The 14,832-nt window shown below is 45.1% G+C and overlaps 1 protein-coding gene across 10 annotated transcripts in view; it reads left to right on the top strand.

The window, feature by feature from the left end:
* Window positions 1–14,832, top strand: part of Pdzd2 (PDZ domain containing 2) — a 365,774-nt gene that overhangs the window by 164,314 nt on the left and 186,628 nt on the right. Inside the window, exon 1 of one of the 10 annotated variants that reach the window (XM_046422306.2) lies at window positions 585–2,898. The exons of the other annotated variants lie outside the window; for them this stretch is intronic. The gene's annotated coding sequence lies outside the window, so the exon portion shown is untranslated. Of the gene's footprint in view, window positions 1–584; window positions 2,899–14,832 lie in introns of those variants that run through there. 10 annotated transcript variants of the gene reach the window in all.

Here is a 14,832-nt window from a genome sequence, read left to right as displayed (position 1 = left end):
TTGTCTGTTTTCCTTGAATGTAGATATTAAGCCTCATTTGAGCCCGTCCCGCTGATTATCACCCCCGAGGATACTACTTTGTAATCAGCCATCATGCTGAATTCTAAACTGTCTTTAATGAACCATTCCTTAATGTGTTGAAGCCACTTTGGATTCTCTTAACATATTAGCAGTTCCAACCTAAATTCCTGTTGTTTGTAGAGTCTGGGTGTGCATGGAGCAATTTCAAGTATTATTTAAACCAGACCCAGGATGAAATCTTAGAGTACATTTTAAGCACTACTTTGTTTACTGAGCCATTGATTTCTTTTCCAGGCAGCAGTGAAGCCTGGGTAGGGAAAAGACAGACCCGATCCTATCTTTCTGACCTGCTGATGAGAATGGCATATGCTTTTTAAAGCCTTCCTGAAGCTAAGATATTACACAGATGTGGTTAGATTTTTTTAATTCCCAGCAATACACACACTAAAGTGATATTAAGCAACAAAGATGGAGTGGCGGGGGGGGGGGAGGGGGGGGCAGGATATTTATTTACATTATACTTAAAGCCCCTGATTTACTTTAAAAGGAACTGATTTACACATCATAATTACACACTGGATTGAAAGAATAAAGAAGCAACAGCATTAGGAAATCATCAGTGGAAAAGGCTCTCAGAAAGGAAGAAAAGGAACACTTCTGGAATTATTTAAAAAATTATTCAATTTGAACATGGTTCCCATAAAACTTATCAAATACTGATTTGCCACATAAAAGGATGCTCATGAATCTGCTTAGAACTTCCACCCTATGTCAGGAGAGCTGGAAAAGGGGAGGGAGGAGGAGCTAGCATTCATTTTAATATGTGAAAGCCAGATACTTTGCATTGGCATCATGATACATTTGGCTTTTTTTCTGAAGTCATCAGCCTCTAACTTGCCTTGACCCAGGAATTGCAGTCTTCTGGGGACTGGCTGGCAAAGCTTGTCTCCCTGGACATGCATAGAGTTCTCCTCAATTCCATGAGGTTGCAGTACACACACCTCCTTGAGACAGATTTTATCCTGAGGTTTTGTTTCCTTCCAGTACTTCTAAAGGAGGAATGCCACAGCCTGGCACTCCTGCCTGTTTCCGGTTTCCTCTTGCACTGGCCTGAATGAAGCAACTGGAGGTAGCAGTTCCAGGACTGGTAATTATGATGAGTATTTACCGAGTGCTCTTGGGATGCTTCTCAGAATGGGCAGATTTCCAGCCCGGGCTTGACATGGGCTGGCCCCTCCTAGGCTCTAATTACCTATTCCAGTGTCAGTAATGGTACTGGGAATTGAAGCCTTCCCTGGCCTCCTCCATTTTAATTAATTGCTTTGAATTCCACCAGATCTGTCCATTGCAAAGTTCATTTGCTTTTAGGGGCTGCTAGATGCCTAGGGAAAAAAAAAATAGCTTAGAGACACAGGGGCAGGTTGGAAACCCGGCAAGATTTCGGTGCAAACCCCAAGGAGAGGGGAGGGTGTGTACCTGTCCATGCAAGTCCCCGGAAGGACTCACGGGGCTGGAGTGAGTTTATTTGTGCCATTTAACCCCAGGCGCTCTCCATACCTCCAGCTCAGCTTCCCCTGGGAGCTCCAACTTGGAGCCCTCCCCAAGCCAGGTGAAAATGTGTTTTGAGCAGAAGTTCCTTAATGGTTTGAGGTTTGGCACAGCAGTGCTCTTACTTTTCAACAAATGTTAGAAGTGTAAAAATGGAATAAATTTACAACTGAAGTTTTGAAAAAGCAATGAAAAGCGACTCCCCCCTGCGCCCAAACCCCTCTCCTACTTTTGAGAAAAGCAAACACTCTTTTCCTGTCTTATTTGTATTACCATTAATTTAAGACAGGAAGCCCTCAGTGGGTGTGATGTAAACAATTGGGCCTCGTGGGTCGGGCTTCCTCATCAGTTTGCAGCTGGAGAGATGGTTGTGCAGCCCAAGCCCATTCGGGCCTCTCAAGGGGTTGACTTGCTGACTGAACCCGCTGAAGGTGGGAGGGGCAGGCGAGCAGGCGAAGGTATAAAGGAAATGCTTGAGTCGTGCAGTCACGGGCAATTGTAATTCAGGGGTGGTAAATTTGGTTACTACTGCAGAGAGGATCTGACTGGTGATTTCTGGAAAGTTCCCTGACATCCCACCCTGTGTGATAGTTGTGATTTTAGTACCCCCCCCCCAAAAAAAAAAACACCCATGCTTCTGCTGATTATGAAACTGAGTGGTTATGAAATGAATGATGTTAGGGAGGTGGAGCCTCTTTTAGGGTGGCTCTGAGAGAAAACTTCGAAGCTGGGTGAGGGTATCAGGGTACCGGGAGGGCGTTTTCTCCTTCAATCCTGCTCCCAGTTTGCAGCAGGAAGCTCCTGAGCACTTGACATAAACAAAATCGTCTGCCTAAGAAACCCCAAACTCCTTGCAATCCTTCCCGGGGCGGTTTCCTTTTCCCTGCAAGAGGAGGGGAGTGTCGGGGAAGGGATTCTGGAATGCTGTGGAGTTTTGACAAGTGAGCCCGGGAGTGACGAGCCGCGTTAGGATTACATTACAGTCTTTTCATAACCTCCTCAACCGGGGCCCGAGGAGGGAGGGAGGGGGTCCTCCCACAGATCTGTAGCCAGCCGAGGGGAGCGTTCGGGAAGTCCTGCACGGATCCTGCTCCTGGACTGCCCGCCGCCGTCGGGACCTCGGGAGGGCGGCGGCCTGGGGCGGGGAACCCGCCTCTCGCCCGCCCCTCCCGACTGCCAGCAGGTGATTAGGCTAATGACCGGCCCCTGGGGGTTGCTAAACCCGGCCCCGACGGATTACCCGAGGCCAGCTGCTCTGGACGCAGTCTCCAAGGAAGCTGCGGGAAGGGGTCGGAGAGAAAGCCTCCAGAGGTGACTTCAGAACTGGAGGTAGGAATCTGCCTGGAAAACCCTCCCGCTCACCGATCTGATCCCGGCTGCGGTGCAGATGGAGGCTGGATCCCTCAGCCTGGGAATTTAGCCACAGAAGGCACGAAACCGAGCAGCCGCACGCTCGCCTTCTCCCAGATCGCTTGAGTGTTTGGTATTCCACCTGGGGAATTGCGTGTTTAGAGGTGGTTTGTGTTCCTCGGGAGGAGTGATTTGGAGCTCGTTTGTCAATTACTGGACGGAAGGAGGCGCCCTGTGTGTGTGTGTGTGTGTGTGTGATGGGCAGGGAGGGGGCGCGCACCAGGAGGAACCCCAGGGGCTCCCGAGCCACAGTCCTTTCCTACTACACCTTTTGTGAGAATGCTGATGAAGCCCCAGAGGGGCGGTGAGGAGGTTGCAGCCCAGGCACCTGTCCTTATCCCTTGCTTCTCACTTTGGCTAGCAGGCCAGCAAATCTGGGGCCGAACAAAGCTGTGGTCTCTATTGCAGGGAGCTGTGTTTTTGACCCCACAAGAGGTCACAGTCTCATTTGGGACAGATCTTTGCCCCAAACTACTGAACATCCTGCTTGGACAACAGCCCCTCCACTGATTCATGAAATGTTTTGATTAGAGTATCCACTAATGAAAAGATCTTTTAAAGATGAAAGATGTTTGGAAAGATAATGGCATTTTCTATCATGTAGCTTCTCTCTATTAGAGTTTATAAATACTAGGAGTGAAATGAAGTCAATTTTCTCTCATGACATGAAGGGAAAGGAGGAGGTAACTTAAGCTGTCATTCTGGGAGAAAATATTTTTTTGAATGTAAACAATAAATGCTTTTCATAAAAATAGGTCAAGCTGTTTGATATAAGGGGATAGCGTAGACTCTAATATGGAAGTACCTTAAAATACACAAAATATAGAAGTATGGGTGTTTTTGCAAGTGTAAATTCACATTGCAGATGAATTTTTAAAATATAGTTAAATTTTTTAAAATGTAGCAGGGCACAGTGGTACACACCTGTAATCCAGCAACTCAGGAGGCTGAGTCAGGAGTATTACAAGTTCAAAGCCAGCCCCAGCAAATTGTCTCCAAAAGAAATGAGGACCCGAGGCTCACTCCACTTGCTCCCAGGCTTGTGCTTTGAGGCTGCACAGCCAGGCATAACTGTCCAGGAGGTGCATTCAGCATCCCCCCCACCTCTGGCCCCATCCAGGGTGAAAGGGAGAAGGCGCAAAGCTGCAGAATTACTAAGCACTGCCTTTCAGTTTGCCTTCTTGCTTCCATAAATTACCCAATGCCGTGCCTGGCATGGAGTTGAGCTTCCTTTCAGCCTGTTCCTGCTGATTCCATATGCTCCAGCAGGTCACACTTGGGAATTGTTTCCTTGAAGGGACCCCACTCCACCCTGACTCCTGGGACCTCCAGGTGTCGACTCTGCCGCCATGGTACTTGGCTGGTCGTCTTCATCAAGGCTTCTGTTTCCCAGGGCATTCAGTACTCAGGCACCTGTGCTCTGCCTTCTAGAGAGTGGGCGCTCCAGGGTGCTGCTTGGGAATCTTTCTGATTCTTACTCTCAATCTGAAACCCAATTCCTAGTCTGACCTTCTCTTCTTTCCCTCTTATATGTGTATCAAAAGGACACATATACATACTTTTAAAAGTGATATGTTTCTATAAGACTTATAACTAGGGACCCCTCACCAACCGCAACATCTATGCCCCAGAGACAATCACTTTTCAAGTTTCTGTGCATTTCTTAGTGCCACATGTATCCTGTCCTCTGGTTCACCTCTTGTCCTCCGGTTCTACTCTGGATTTGCTGTCTGCACAGACACTATCATGGGATGTCCTTTCTGTATCATACTAGGGAGGCATTTTGTCTCTTTCTCAGGTGGCATCCCCTGTCTTCTAAACCTCACGACTTTCTTCTTATATTCACTTTCTGAAAAACACATCTTCCGGAAAGAAGGTCCTGACAAAAACCACATGTGAGGTGATTTTTTGAGATCCTCCAAGGTTAACGGACAGTTTGTATGGGATATGGATTCTATATTGGGGATCCCTTTCCCTTTGAATTGGGGAAGCACTACTCTTCCAGATTTAATACGGTTCAGATGTCTGATGTCATTCTAAGACCTGAGGCTTTGAATGTATTTCTCTGAAGGTTTTTAGGGTTTCCTCTTTGTCCCTCGTAATATTCCTTTCTCTTTGTAATGAGACTTCATTGTATCTCGGTGGTACTCTTTTTTCATCACATTACTGGGCTTCCAGTGGCTTTTCTCTCTGGAAGCTCTGCCCTTTTGTTCTGAACAGTTTTCTAGAGTTTTAAAAACTAAAATTTCCATTCCTCTCTTCTGTACCACTTATTGATTGGAAGGAAACTCTTATGGACTGACTCCCTTTCTTTTTCTATTAATTTTTCTATCTCCTTTAAAAAATATTCTACTTCCAACTGTGCTTGGTGGTCCTGGTGGTCATGAGTGTAATCCCAGCTACTCAGGAGGCTGAGACAGCAAAAGGATCGCAAGTTCAAGGCCAGCCTAGGCAATTCAGCTCTTTTTTTTTTTTCTTCACCTTTCCTCAACAAGACTCTGTCCCAAATAATAGTCTAAAAAGGGTTGGGGACACAGCTTATTTGTAGTGGTAGAGCCTTTGCATAGCATGAGTGAGGCCCTGGGTTCAATCCTCAGTATCACGCACATACAAAAAAAAAAGTACAGAAATACTTTCTGGGAAATCTCTTCATTTTATCTTCCAACCCATATATTCCTTTTTTTATGTCTGCCATCAAATTTCTAATTCCCAAGAGCTCCTTAAAGATCTGTGATTTTCTTACAGCCTCCTGTTATTGTTTCATGGATGAAAAGCTGCTCAACTCTGCAGATCTCATTACAGCTTCTTTGAAGTATTTCTCTCCTCCCTGCATTGTTTCTGTTTCCTCTGATTTCCTCTTAGTTTTGTTTTTGTTTTTTAATCTCCTCCATGTAAAGACTTTCCTCACTTGTCCGATGACCCCTACTGACTACTGAAACCCTAACTGTAATGTCTGAGAGGATGGAACTTGCACCCAGAAATAGCTCCCTTCCAAGAAGGCGACCCAGGAAAATCTCAGAATCCAGAACAATGCCTGGCACACAGTAACTTCCCAGGGACATTTGCAGAGTAATGGAATGACGTATGATCTTGCTAGGTCCCAGGTGGTGGTGATTATTAATTAAGAGTTCTGCAGGTGACTTGAATGCACAGCTAGTGTGGAGGACCTCTGCTGTAGAATTAGCTCGCTGGTGGTTTTACTGGAGGACTCTCATTAGGGGAGGATCTTGTATCTGGAGAAACTATCCAGGTAAAGAGAAATTTCAAGACACAGAAGAGTTGATTGGTTGTAGCATTATGGAAGCCAGATGGAAAGAAGACTAGGAGTCTAACCATTTGGTATGGAGACTTTCTCTTATTCTGCTGTATTTAGAGTGGTATGCCTTCCACAAGGTTGGTGTCTCCAATCCATAGCTGTCCCGACTCAGCAGAGCAAACAGGTCACAGAATGCAAGCCCTTACCAGGGATCAACAATTAAAAGAGGGGTGTGGCAGTCTGATGGCTTCATATTCAGATCTTCAGCGTGCCCTCCTGCTTTGGGTGGGTCCCCTGCTTCTTCAGTGCCTGGTGCTCACAATTCCAGAGCCTCTCTGGAGTTCTGGCTGTGAATCTCAGACTTCCCACACTGCTAGGCTAGGTTTTGGCTTTCTCTCATCTACAAAGTCAGTTATCACTAGTTTGTGTGCTTTCCAGCAGCCAAAATTTTGTTGCAATCATTGTTTCTCTTGTTCTCTTTATTTTTGAGAGTTTAGTGCTCCTCCCTTCCCCAGGCTTTTAAAAAATCCTATACTCTCCTTTTACTCCATCATGCTTACTGGCAAGAGTCTTCCTGCCTGGGACCCCGCTTTGACTTGGAACCCTCCTCTCAGTTCTTTCTTCAACATTTATACCCTGATACTGCAGGTGCCCACTTGGCATGACTATGCAAATAGGCCACCACCCCATACTGAGGGATTGCCCCCAGGGGTACAGTACAACTGAGCTACATCCCCAGCCCTTTTTATTTTTTTAATTTTGAGATAGTCTTGCTAAATTTCCCAGGATGGTCTTGAATTTTCAATCCTCCTGCCTCAGCCTTCCAAGTAGCTGGGATTACAAATATGGGCCACTGTGTCTGCCTAGACCATGTTATACTTTGATCTCAGCCAGTAGTGCTTAAAATTGCCCCAACAGGGTGGTTGTTGAGCATTTATATTGATGTGCCGGAGAATTCTCCTTTTGGTCATTATGCCGCTGCTTATGGATAAAGTATCAGGCAGAGGGCATTTGATCCTGTGGCTTATCAGGGCTCCGTTTGAGAGAATAGCTGTACAGCATGTTAACTTCTTTGAATTAGGGTCATGCTTATTTCCCTCTTTGGTCTTCACCAGCAGCCCCTTGGTGGGTGGAGTGGATTTGAACTGGGAAGCATTGTTCTCTGAGATGATTAGCCCATTCCGGTCTGGTGCCTCCATGCCACACCCAAGACACAAGTGTAGGAAAGTGCCTGCCACACAATTCTGGCAGTGGAGTGTGAAGACCTCCAATCTGTTGGGGAGTTTTTAGGGAAGGTTTGCTCATTCCTAAGAAGGACACAAATGGGTGGTCTCTTTGCTTCCTCTGCATGTTGCCATCTTGAACTGCTAACAGGTCTTGCTTCCCTCTTGGGATGAAGCCAGTGTGCAGGAGAAAGCAGGTTGTAGAAAGCCCCAGAGAAGCCCCTCGAGCCCCTCCCCATGCCCCCTCTCTTCCGGTCTTATGAGATGGTTCAGTTCCTCCCTGTTTAAGCCATTTGGAGTCAGGGTTTGGTATCATTTGCTGCCAGACTGATACAGGTGGAGATTTATTTATGCCTCGCCTTATCTCCAAAAAGAATTAAGGAGACGGTGGGCTCACTCCGATTTGAGCAGTCCGATTCCTTATTTGATTCTTATTTTGATTCCATATGAGATTCCTCTCGACTCTGCTGTTTTCTAGGCAGATGAAAGTAATTTTACTCTCTCTTCCAACTTCAAAGGTAGGAATGACTATGAGACATTTGGGGGTAAAAAGGTTTCTTTGCTTTGGAGCTTGCTAGCCAGTCCCCATGTGAGAACGTCCCAGGCTGTCTTGGCAGTGGAGACTGTTTTAAAATGACATGGCACTGCTGGAGTGAAAAGCCAAACGGTGGCTCTGACTCACCCCTGCCTGCACACTGGCCATTGTTCCCTCTGCCTTCCATCCTTTGTGCATGTCAGCCTCTGGGAAGCCTTGAAGATGAAATAAACTCCGGAAGTGCTCAGTGGCGTCAGGAAGACCAGAATGCAGGAGAAAGTGGACTGTTCATTTCTGTGTTTTCCGGTTGGGCTCAAGTGCAGTGATGCCCTCTTTTTTTTTTATGAATGAAAGGCCTATTGGAGCCATTCCATTCCTCCTAGAACGTTGGTGTGAAAGGAAGTTCTTAATTGCACTTAGCATTGTACCATCATTTTCCTGTTTATATCTGTCTCCTACTAGACCCAAATTTTAGGAATGCAATTTTTATATTATAGCCAAATTTTGTTGAGCACTTACTACTTACCAGGTACTGTTAGGCTCATATATTTGATGCTTCTATCTCATCCTCATGAGGATTCTGTGAGCAGAGATTCAAATATCAGCTGCTGTAATCCCAGCAGCTCGGAAGGCTGAGGCAAGAGGATTGCAAGTTCACATCCAGCTATAGCAATTTAGTGAGGCCCTAAGCAACTCAGAGAGACCCTGTCTCTAAATAAAATATTTTTAAAAATGGCTGAGGATGTGGCTCAGTGGTTAATTACCCCTCGGTTCAATCCCTGATATAAAAAAAAAAAAAATCTGGTTCTGGAGCCTACTAAATACTATATAATGTGTATACTTTTCACTATGTAATTCATTATTTTATCCTGAACACCTTTATACCATTGGTGGTATATAACAGGAATTCAGATGTTATTGTGAATGAATAACACCAGGATTTTTCATCGTATTATAGACACTCATTAATTGTAATGGTAGTGAATTTTCCCACAGAGGCAAAGGACCGTAATATGGGCAAGTCTCCTCCAGATCTGACATATAAGTAGCATGGGCTATAAGAGCTGAGACTGTCCTGAGAAATCTCAAACACACAATCACTAATTGGGAGATGACCAAGAGGTATTTTATTTTTAATTCAGCTTTTCCTTCTCTTCCCTCGTGTTACCTTTCACCCGCTAAACCTCCACCCCTAGAAGGGGCGCTAATCCCAGTTCCAGATTTCCATTGCCATCAGTAGAATCCTGCACAAAAGCAGATGGCATTTTGGAGACACTAATATTTTGGAATCTTTTTCCAGGGGAGCCTGTTAAAGGTTAGCATTAGTTGGCAGAGAATTGCCCTGTGAAAGTCAGATCCCTGAAATGCTGCCTGCTGAGTGCCGTTTTCCAGGTGGTTTCTCATAACATGTCTTATTACACTTTGGAATCAAGAGATAATATATGACTTTCATTCGTTATTTAAGACTTTTGGCTGACCTCCGAGATTCTTATTTCAATTGCCAACCGATAAAATATATAAATGGAAAAATGCATTAGTATGCAAACTTTGGAGTTGGTTTTATCATTTGAAATTGGGGGGAGGCCTCTGTGGATAGATAAAAGAATACTTGTGAACCAATTTTGTCTGGTTAGGAAGCTGTCTTCTGAACAGTTTCACTTTTTAGGTCCTTTGGAAACAAATACACTATGTCTTAAACAATACAAATGTCCTGAAGAAGTTATTTGCACTTCAAGAAGTTCCCATTTTAATAAATTAACTATATCAGATATTCTAGAAGACCTTTATGTTTCCCTTTAGATCGATTCTATGGTGGGAGCCATTTTGCAGAACAAATTATTTTTTTGAAAACTCAAAAATGTATTTGTCCTCCATACAGCATAATTATGGACATGTTCTTGTTCCTTCCGGTCCCCAAGGTCAATTGCCGCCTTCCTCTATGCCATGTGGATCACTTGTATGACCTGCAGCATCTAGGTTCTCTTGCCTTCTCTTTCTGCTTGGGTTCAAACAGTGTGATCTGTCAGTGGGAGGCAAGAGGAGAGAGCATCAAGGTATTTATCATTCCCCTCACTGTCCTGCCCGCCCAGCTGAGGTTCTGACAATGGCTGACTTCTTCCAAGTTCTTGAGGGGCAGCTCACTTTCATGGCTCCAGCTCCCACACAGACCACTACCAATGCTTCCTTCCCTTGCCTTTCAGATCTAGAGGTAGCAACCATTTCCCATGGTTGCTGGCCTCTGTGTGCTGCGCCCTGCCTGACACTTCTGTAAACAGTCCCCTTTAATTAAACCTTTCTGATTGTGCCTTTGGATTCCTGCTAGACCCTGACTGACAGCACACCACGTCCATCTCTTTCTCATTTATAGTCTTAATTGTCAAGTCTGGCTCTAAGATGCCAGTTACATTTACCACATTTGAATTGGAATCGTACCTTGTCTGAGATTTGTCATCTTCTGCCTTTTTTGGTTTGCTAGTCCCAGGTTGCTGTGGCAAGTGAGGAAGATTATTCTACCCTCTCCCTACAATGTCTAGCACACTGCCTGACCAAGGTCATAACACTTTGCAACTCTTGAAGTAAAATAACACATCTGGGAATGTGTATATGTGAATGAATATGGTGCACTGTATCTGTTAAAGAATTTTCTTTTTTAAAAAATGTATTTCTAGTTGTAGATGAACACAATACCTTTATTTTATTCATTTATTTTTTATGTGGTGCTAAGGATCAAACCCAGTGCCTCACATGTGCTAGGCAAGCACTCTGCTGCTGAGCCTCAGCCCCAGTCCCTGTTAATGAATTTCCATAGGCTTCCTTTATATCCTTAGCAGCATTGGTTCATTCATTTATGCAGAGAGCAATTATCCAGCACCACTGAGAGGCAACAAGCTATGCTAGATATTAGCATTCATGTTTCATCAGTCAGGGGGTCTCTCTCTCTTAAAGGACCAAACTACTAGAATTTTCAAGCTAAAAGGGATCTCAGAGCACATCTAATCCAATTTCACTCTCTCGAGGTAAAGTTCAGGCTGAGAAGTTCAGGGCTTCATCTGGAGCACATTTGGTAGACGGTAGGGATGATACCAGAACTTGTGTTCTGACTCCTCCTGGGGTCCTTTCCCCATCTTCCTCCAGCCACACTGCCTGGTCATCTTCGAGGTGCCTTCTGGTGCAACAAACTTCCACCAGGTGTCTTTTAAATAGCCCTTCTGCTGCTCCTTATTGCTTCCCTCTGTGCCCCAAATGCAAACCAGACAGTCATGCCCTGAGCTCATAAATGGGCCTAATGGGATGCAGATGGTGGATTCCAACCCAGGCTCCAACATTAGCCCCAAGTGTAGACAGCGGGGGATCATTCAGAGCAACCCACAGTCACTCTTGGAGATGCCTCTCCACCAACTTTAAACTTGGAGCAACAATTTATGTCGGGGAATGAGGTGCTGGGGTTGGGTTGAAGGAGTTCGTTAGAGTTTCTGTGGTTACAGGAGCCAGAGGCTTTGCTCTCATCTGCAGATGTGGTCTCCTTCAAGCCAGCCCAGGGCTGCTGGTGAGCCTTTGGGGGACAGGGGTGGAGAGTGTTGCTGTAGAGGGATCAGTGCTGCTGCTGTCATGGTGGATTTTCATGGGTCCATTTAGCACAAGGATCACAGTATAAGGTGTTCCCTACAAAACCCAAAGTCTCTGTCTCCACTAATTCGCAGCTTAAAGTTGGCTTAAGATGGACGGGAAAAACATTTTTCCTTAATGAATAGAAACAAAGCAAATTAGATAGACCGCTGAGAGCAAGATTAGGTCTTTGCATGATGAGATGATTGCCCAGTTAGTGTTCCAGGCTCGGTCTCTCCTGTGTCCCGATGAATCCTTACCCCATACCTGTGGGACTTATGTTCAGAAGATTAGGGAAAGCAGGGAGGGTTGGTGGCCTTTCCTGAGCCCCTGTTCTTTGTCAGGTTTTGTGCTGAGGTTTTTAACTAAAGGATCTCATGCTTGGATAGCTCAGTGTTGTCCTTGTTTTGCAGCCTTGGACCTTAGGCTCAGAAGGACAGTGCCCTACAGAGTTACACAGATAGTGTAAAGTGGTGTTATGGCTTAGATATGAGGGGGCCCCCCAAAGCTCACGTGTGAGATAATGCAAGAAAGTTTAGAGGTGAAACAGTTGGGTCATGAGAGCCTTAACCTCATCAGTGCATTAATCCCCTGGTAGGGATTAACTGAGTGGTAGCCACAGGCAGGTAGGGAGTGGCTGGAGGAGGTGGGTCACAGCCAGCATGGCTTTGGGGTTTCTGTTTTGTCATTGGTGAGGGGAGGAGTCTCTCCCCTCCCAGCTTCCTGGTGCCGCGTTCCCAGGTGCTTTCCTCTGCCACACACTTTGGTGTGATTTTTGTCCTCATCTCAGACCCCAAAGAATGGAGTCGGCCATCTATGGACTGAGACCTTGGAAACCATGAGCCCTAAATAAACTTTTCTTCCTCGAATTGTGCTTGTCACATCTTTCAGTCACACCAGGGAAATAGGGGACTAAAACAGGTGGCATAGCACATACTCAGTTCTTTTTTTGTTTTGTTTTGTTTTGTTATTATTTATTTTTTTTTTATTTTTATTATTGGTTGTTCAAAACATTACAAAGCTCTTGACATATCGTATTTCATACATTTGATTCAAGTGGGTTATGAACTCCCATTTTTACCCCGTATACAGATTGCAGAATCACATCGGTTACACATCCACGTTTTTACATACTGCCACACTAGTGTTTGTTTGTTTTTTTGATACTGGGGATTGATCGCAGGGCTGTGCACATGCTACGCAAATGCTCTATCAGAGAGCTCTATCCCCAGCCCTTTGTATTTTTTATTTTGAGATACGGTCTGAGTTGCCCAGAATGACCTCCAGCTTGTGATCCTCTTGCCTCAGCCTCTCAAGTAGCTGGGATTACAGGTGTGCACCCTGCGCCCGGCCACATACTCAGTTCTAGCTCTCTTGTAAATGAAGTACTGACTTTCCAAGCCCAGTTGGTCCACGTGACTTTGGGGAAAATTAGTTTTGCCTTGGTTTTCTTGACTATAAAGTGGGGATGAGGTTTGCCTCTCCCTCATAAATTAGTGCTAAGTATTAAGTGTTCAATACTATGCTGGGCACATAAGCTTTTTATTTAAAAAAAAAAATAGACCCTTGAGCTGAGCTTTCTGCTTCTCCTTTCTCCAGTGTTCTTTGTCACTTTGGAGCCCACTGTTAAGGTCCCTGAATTAGTTTCCATGTTCATCAAATGAAACGTGGGTTAAAGATCAGTTTTCCTAATGGGGAAAACACCAAGGAGAATTAATCAAATCTATGTTTTCCATATTATAACTATGAAACTTCCTGATGTGCCTGGTCCATATGTTACTTTGGGACCTTATTCATTCATGTCTACTGTGAGAATCTAGACTTTGTCAGTTACCCTGCAGGAACCCTTTGTGTCTCTAGCTGTCTCAGTCTGTATTCTGTTGCTATAACAAAATATCTAAGATTTGATAATTTATAAAGAAAAGAAGTTTATTTTGGCTTATGGTTCTAGTGGCTGGGAAGCCCAAACTCAAGTGGCCACATGGAGCAAGGACCTTGGGCTGCTTCAACTCATGGTAGAAAGTGGAAAAGCCAGTGCGCATGTGAAGGGGGGAGAGAGAACCTGAGGGGAGGAGCTGCTTTATAAAAATGCACACTTGTACCTAATATAGTCCTGTGAGAGTGAGATCTCACTGCAATGAAAAGGGCATTGATCATTGATCCACTCCTGAGGTTCTTCCTTGACTCAGACACCTGCCACTAGGCCCCACCTCCCATCACTGCAGCAGTGGGATCCAGCCTCCACATTAATTTTAGTGGGAACAAACCATATGTAAACCATACCACTGGGTAAATCCCAGCAGCACTCAATTCTTTTATTTTTATTTATCTATTTTTTTTTGGTACCGGGAATTGAACCCAGGTATGCTTTACCACTGAGCCACATCCCCAGCCTTTTAATTTTTTATTTTGAGACAGAATCTCATGAAGTTGCTTAGGGCCTTGCTAAATTGCTGGGTCTGGCCTCAAAGTTATGATCCTTCTGCCTCAGCCTCCTCAGTCTCTGGGATTACAGGTGTGGGCCACCATGCCCAGCACTCCTCAGTTCTTACTGCTTAGGTTTTTTTCTCCTTTATGACTTACTGTCCTTGCCGATACCCATTTGTCATTGTTATCAGCCTCCTTTATTCCTCCTCTTCTCCCTTCCATTTGAAAAGAAACGTATTGGTTGTATTGAGCCTTGTTTACAGCTTGGAATGCTATCCATTCTTTCTTTCCACTTCAGTCAGTGGTGACATAGGTAATAGGCTGGATAGGTCTCCAGTGAAGCTCCCAAGAAAGTTAGGCCCTTCTTGAGAATGTTCCAGAAAATTCTCCATATCTCTTACACACAGCCTCCCTGGCTCATGTTGCTGTTGGCAGTGCCTCTGGCAGTGCTGCAGCTGAGCTCAGATTCTCACTTCTGATGCTGTGCGCTGGGGCATCTGAGGGCAGGAAGGGTGGGTCTAGCCCCTTCAGAAAATAGTGATGGCATCCGGGAGTATTCATGGCCACACAGCTGCTGCCCAGGAGCCTGCCCCCAGCAGATACTTCCTGCCATCCTTAAAGGCGTCTTGCCACACTGCACAAATCACTTTAAAAGGAAAAAGGAAGAAAGACAAGTCGAGACAGAAATCCAGTGGCCCTTCCAATGCGTCTCAGATGGCAGTACCCATCTGCACTGTGAAAGAGGCACCTGTTTCTGGATCCTCTGCACCCAAAATTTTGGATTCCTCTGGAGTTCCCAGAGCCTC

The sequence above is a fragment of the Marmota monax genome, unplaced genomic scaffold (genome assembly GCF_021218885.2).
Source record: "Marmota monax isolate L192 unplaced genomic scaffold, Marmota_monax_Labrador192_F-V1.1 WCK01_AAM20220418_F8-fsc00077, whole genome shotgun sequence".
Classification (NCBI taxonomy): domain Eukaryota; kingdom Metazoa; phylum Chordata; class Mammalia; order Rodentia; family Sciuridae; genus Marmota; species Marmota monax.
The sequence above is the reverse complement of the archived record's forward strand: the minus strand, read 5'-3'. Positions and strand labels throughout refer to the sequence as shown.